The sequence below is a fragment of the Pinus tabuliformis genome, chromosome 6, assembly GCF_031772625.1.
Source record: "Pinus tabuliformis cultivar Carrire ecotype Pingquan chromosome 6, CPIR1, whole genome shotgun sequence".
Classification (NCBI taxonomy): Eukaryota; Viridiplantae; Streptophyta; class Pinopsida; order Pinales; family Pinaceae; genus Pinus; species Pinus tabuliformis.
Genome location: NC_142292.1, coordinates 1,725,021,767 through 1,725,028,818, shown reverse-complemented (window position 1 = coordinate 1,725,028,818; position 7,052 = coordinate 1,725,021,767).

Genomic DNA, 7,052 nt, shown 5'->3' with positions numbered 1-7,052 from the left:
TGTTGGCAATACTCCATGCACTTAAGAAATGGCGACCCTACCTAATGGGAAGACACTTCAAGGTAAAAACGGATCATGATAGCCTTAAATACTTTTTAGAACAAAGATTATCCTCTGAAGAGCAACAAAAGTGGGTCACAAAGATGTTGGGTTATGACTTTGAAATCATCTACAAAAAAGGGAAGCAAAATGTGGTGGCAGATGCACTCTCAAGAAAGGATGAGGATGTGGAAGCATTGTTGTGTGCCATTTCTATTATCCAACCAGATTGGATAAACGAAGCAAAGGAGGAATGGAAGAATGACGAAGAAGTGTGGGCACTTATTCGAAAGCTACAACAAGATTCCAGTACTTCTGATACATTTAGCTGGAAAAATGATTCGTTATGGTACAAAGATCGCTTATACCTCTGTAAGAATTCCCAGCTAAAACAAAAGATTCTTATGGAATTGCACACTTCTCCCTTAGGAGGGCACTCAGGATTTTTAAAAACTTACCACAGGGTTAAGAAGGAATTTTTTTGGGATGGCCTTAAATCAGATATTCAAAAGTTTGTGGCGGAATGTTTGGTTTGCCAACAAAATAAAGTTGAAACAATTAAGACACCGGGTCTATTACAACCTTTATCCATTCCAAGCCAACGTTGGGAGGAGGTTTCAATGGATTTTATCACAGGTTTACCCAAGTCTGAGGGAAAGAGTGTCATCATGGTGGTAGTTGACAGACTTACCAAGTATGCACACTTTTGTGCATTATCACATCCATTTAAAGCCAGTACAGTTTCTACTGCATTTATGGAAACAGTTCAAAAGCTACATGGAAACCCAAAGATTATTGTAAGTGACAGAGATCCCATTTTCACTGGAAATTTTTGGACAGAATTATTTTCTTGTCTTGGTACTCAGTTAGCTCATAGCTCATCTTATCATCCTCAATCTGATGGGCAAACTGAGATAGTAAACAAATGTTTGGAAGGATATCTTCGTTGCTTTGTATCTGATAAACAGACACAATGGGTCAAATGGTTGCCTCTGGCTGAATGGTGGTATAACACTTCCTTCCATACAGCAACAAAAATGACCCCATTTATGGCACTTTATGGGTATCAACCACCATCCATCACATCATATTTAAGAGAAAATTCTAAGGTTCAGGCAGTGGAACATCACATCGAACATCAACAACAAGTCCTCCAACTCTTAAAGGATAACCTCGTGTTGGCACAAAATAGAATGAAACAACAGGCAGATCAACATCGCAGTGAAAGAAGTTTTGATGTAGGTGATTGGGTATTCCTACGGCTACAACCATATAAGCAAATGTCCCTAAAGCAAGCTAAGAAGGATAATAAATTATCACCAAAGTATTATGGTCCGTACAAGGTGTTGGAAAAGATTGGTACTATGGCATACAAATTGGAGCTTCCTGCAGCTTCTCGATTGCACCCAGTTTTCCATGTTTCATGTTTAAAGAAGGTTATAGGCGACAAGCTCCCAGTTCAAACAATATTGCCAGAACTTGACGAGGAAGGAAAAATTATATTGGAACCGGAAGCAGTCACAGAAACAAGAACTCGACAGCTACGAAATCGATCAATTTCAGAGTATCTTATCAAGTGGAAGAACTTATCCGCTGAAGATTCCACATGGGAGGATGAGAATTTTATGCAGAAGTATCCAGAACTACTCAAGCGTTGAGGACAACACTTTTTTGAAGGAGAGGGGCATGTTGGGTCCCTATAATACTAGTGATTACCCCATTACTATTGTAGTTATACCCCTTATTTATATTGTTGTGCCCCTATTACCCCCATATTGTTATTTATGTGCCCCATAGAATCCCTCTATTGTTATTTTTGTGGCTTTATATTATTATTGTTAGGTCGGCTGGATTATATTGTGACTCCTTAGACTCCTATATATAGAAAGGAGGTTTTGTCATTTGTATCATCCAAGAATTGTTCATTTATGTAATGTAAAGGAGGTTGCCCCCTCGAAGAGGCTGAATTCTAAGGCGTGGATCTCTCTTTTCTATCTTTTTGTGAGCTAGTTTCATAACATTGATGAGTAGATAAAATGACTAACATAATATGAGAAACAAGGCATGATGTACTTCAAGGGTTGATGAAGAAAACAATTTGAGAGGTAAATAATTTTTTTCACTTATTCATTCAATGTAAAAAAATCAGAAGCTTCTGGTCAACCCAAAGAAAATTTTAAAGGAATTCAAAGTCTACCATAATATGAGAAACATGGAACCCTCAGAGCTCGTGTAGCCCACAGATGTACCTAAAACCAATTATTTTGGCTGACAAATGATTATGAACTTATTGAATGTGACACAATAAGTTTCTTTAGGTCAACACTTAAAACCTTATTAGCGAGCTTGTATTGATCCCACTCCAACAATATCATGAATAAATACAATTTTCTTCACAATACATAATGATTGTTTCACAATAATGTCAAATTCAAAATGATAAAATAAAACCCTTGCACTAACATCTATCTAAACCATAAGATTTAATTCAAGCATTCCCCCTTCGATGAAAGGAGAAGTTTAATAGTGATTATAACCTAATCATGATCAACAACCCTAAGTAATCTAGAATATAGGAAAATATAGAGAAATGGGGGTAAAGAAATTAAATGTTATGTGGGAGAGTACAAAAGGCAAGGAAAATACATGACTGAACTTGGCATCAATAATTTTCTTAACCTCTTCATAAGCTTGATGAAGGTTGAAGAACTCCTTGCATGCGTTGTTTGGAATGAGGAGCTTTGACATGATCTCCCAGTCGATCATTTTGGTGGGCTTATTGACAATCCTCATTCCACTCATTTTTACCATGCTATTGGATATTGTGACCTATGTTTTGATTTCCTAACCGTTTCTTGCACCCTTGCCTTACTCTATCGTCTAATAAATGAAGGATTCTATAAATGAAGGATAAGTGAAGTGCATTATTTCATTAAAAGAATTTATAAATAAAGATTTATATTTGAATTTAGGGATGTTTTCTTTAACTATGTTAGAGTTGTAGTTTCAAGTTTGGTAGGAAGGACGTGTTGTTTAATTGAAAGGGGTCACTGTGGAGTGGTCTACAAGTTGCAAGACTGTTGTGGTGTTTCCCAATGAACCTTGGAGGTTGAGCTTCGGCATGGTGTCCCTAGTTTTCAAATTAATGGCAGCCCCAAGATTGATCAAAGTGTGCAGGAAAATGGTGCCATTAATGTGCACATCTACTACAGGGCTCCGAGGGTCCAAATAATTTGGACAGATTGCCTGCCCCAGAATTAAGTTGGACAACTGTCCAATGACATTAATGGTAGGGGCATCTCTTCTTCACATCCCTGGATGCTTGAAGCACTTCTCCTTAATCAACTTGTTGTAAATAGGTACATTTTCAATGGCTAGGAGAAGAGGAATCTTGACACATAGGTTTTTCAATTCTCCCAGAAGTTCAGTCTCTTTTGGGGTAGGTTGGAGTGGTTGAGTTAATATCTCAGGAAAGGGTGGAGGTGGAGGTTTGTTATCTGGGAGAACTCTCCTAGATATTAGGTTAATTTCCTAGATCTCCACAACATAAGCTGGATATGATGTCTTTCCACTGTAGACTTATTGTGCTTGTCTATTGTTTGGGTTTGGATTTGGCTGGGTAGGCATATTAGGTTGTTTAGGTGGAGAAGAGTGTAACAACTATGGCTGGGTAGGTGGTGAAGGCAATAAAGTAGGAACATTGTTGTACTGGGGCATCCAACCATGGGGAGGTGCATTCTGCTAAGGTTGTGGCAGAGCATATGGTTGAAATGACTGGTTGGCTAGATGGGAATGATACTCATATGCAAAGCACCAAGGAGGAGGTGTAGACCAAGAAGGATGAGAAGGGGGTCTGCAAGAAGGTATGGATGTGGTATATTTTGGGTTGTAATATGCATGGGATGACCCTTACATGCCTTGATAGTATGACCTAGGCCCATGAGGTCGCCTTTGGTTTATGTAGAAGAGCTAGTCAGTGACCCCTTCAACTCCTTGATATACAAATTTGAGTGTTTTGGAGAAGGAGGTGATGATTTCAAATATGCTACATTGTATTTTGAGTTCAAGGTTAAGAGAGAGGTCCTAAGAAATAGGTTAATGTGGAAGTGAACATGGAGTGCACAAAAATTACCAACATGGATGGATCCATTGTGATTTTCGTATGGACAAGAGAGTACATGTGGAGATTGTAGCCTAAGTAGCATAAGAGGAAATAAATATCCAATAGAGTGAGATGCAACCCAAAAAGATAGATATTGAAAGATGGGCGCTAGTTATGAAAAAGTGAGAGAATGCCAACATAAGTGTCAAGATATCGATAACCAGAAAACTATGCTTTAGAGATGATTACTTGTATATGGTCATATGATTATAAGGAATGGTTCGGCATGCATACCCTATTGCTAATTTTTTATGTAAACATAGGTTATACATACTTCTACTAGTAAAGTCTCAATGTAGACATAGGTAATGTGTACCCCTAATTGTGAATTGTCGATGTTGACCTCTAGGTCATGCATGTACACCTACTAGTAAAGTATTGATGTAGACCTAGGTGATGCTTCTATCTTTCCAAGTAAAGTCTTAATGTAGACCTAGATGATATGGGAGGAATACATGTGGGTTTAGATCTATTGTTGTCTCATTTTTCCAATTGGGGTTTTAGAGGGTAAACTATGTGTGTTGTTGCTAAGAATATGGCTTCTAGAATTTTAATTCAATTACCAATAATTATTAGGTGTATGGTAGATATCTAACCTCCATGGATTATTATAGAATATCCATAGTGGTATACACAATCGAAGGTTGATATTTATATCTAAAGAAGTTATGCTCTTTTTGTGCTTTTAATGAAATTTATAAATTGAAAGAAATGTCAAATGAACAAGTGTCACATGAAGTGAGTTAAGGCTTTTTGGGCATACGGTATTGATAGGCCATGGTTTTGGATCATGGTATTGTAATAAAACTTATTTACAGTTAAAGCATCTCCATAGAAAAGTGAGAGTAAATCTCCCATGTTTTTTTAAATGAATATATGTTCAATTCGTGATTGAAGTATTATGAAATGGTGGAAACTAAGAGATCCAAGGTTCAATGTTGTGGGGCCCATAAGTATAGTGGTAGTGATGATAATCATAATAATAGCAATACCCAAGATAACAGGGTGCTTTGTTAAGACACTTCATGGTTAAAAGGTCACTTGTTTGAAACCCTATGGGAAAAACTCCATGTAGGTCACACTTACTGAAGCCATGTGTTATGTGTGCTAATCATCTTAGGAATCACATTGCCTAATAATAATAATAATAATAAAATAAATGATGATAGTGTGGTCTATTAAGACACCCCATGGTGAATACTAGCAGAAGTTTCGTCAAAAACAGAAATTTTATTAATAAGGAAAATAAAATTACATGAAATCTGCAAGATCTTACACACAATCACTCAACACCCTTGAAAGTGGAGAGAGACAATCTCTAAATAAGCTTGTGTTCTAAACTAATTTTGTTATGGATCACTTAATTCACTCACAAGTGTCCATTTACATTTAATGCTTTCTAAAAATACTCCTAACAAATTTCCTAATTTAATCACTAAAGAATAAGAAAAATCTAAATAATTAAATATTAATTTATGTACTTTGGATCATAGATCTAACATTCTCCCTATTTATTCAAAGGTACATTACAATATATACCAAACTCTTCCTTGAACTTAGTAAATTTGATCTTGCCAAGTGGTTTTGTGAGAATATCCAAAATCTCCTCCTCTGAAGGAAAATATATTGGTTTGATGACATCCTTTGTGATGAATGTCATGATGTAATGACACTTTGTGTCAACATTCTTTGTTTTGGAATGGAAAACTAGATTTTGCCAAGTTTTATGGTTGACTCACCATCGATGAATAAAGATATGGCTTTTTCTTGAGGGACTCATAAATCTTGAAAAACTCTACACAACCAAACAATTTCACATGTTGCTTCCCATGCTAATATATATTATTATTCTACCAAATAAGTGGTCATTGTAGCTTGCTTCTTGTAACTCCAAGAAACTACAACTAACCCCATGTTCATTAAATAACCTAATATTGATGCTCGATCATCAATACTTCCAACAAAATCTAAATCTAAATATCCACCAAGTATAAATTTCTTAGTCTTTTTGTAGAGAAGACCAAAATCTTTCATCCCTTGGATATATTTAAGCACCCTTGTTGTTGCATTCAAGTGACTCTCCCTTAGTCCATGCATATGACACAAGAGAATAATCACTACATAAGACATGTGTGGATGAGTGGTTGTGAGATAGGTCAAGCTTCCAAATAACTTTCCACAAGTATATTATTTTTCACTAACTCCCCCCACTCAAATTTTGAAAGTTTGAAGTTTTGCATCCCAAATCTTTTTAGTAGTTCAGATGCATACTTTCTTTGACTAATTAAAATAATTTTGGATGTTGGAATACTTCAACTCTAAGATAGTAGTGAAGAAATCTCAAATTATTCATCTTAAATCCAACCTGTAACTCCTTCTTTACGTGCAAAATATGGTCATTATTGTTCCGATTAATCATCAAGTCATGTACATACATAACTAGAATCACCATATTTTTACCGTGTTGCCGCATATATAAGGTATAATTAGATTCACTTCGCTTAAAGCTAACCTTGCGAAGGTACTCATCTATTTTTGAATACCAAGCTCCTTGAGCTTGTTTCAACCTATATCAAGCCTTGATTAATTTGCATACTTTGTGTTCCTATCCTTTGATCTTAAAACTTAGATGCTGAGTTATGTACACTTCTTCCTATAAGTCTCCATTAAAGAAGGCACTTTTGACATCCATCTCATATGCTTTCCATCCTATTTTAGCTTCTAATGCAAGTACTAATCTCATGGTGTTCCATTTTGTTGTAGGCACAAATGTTTCTTCATAGTAAATTCCTTCTTGTTTTGCAAAACCTTTGGCAATAGGCCTTTCCTTTTACTTTTCAATTTATCCATA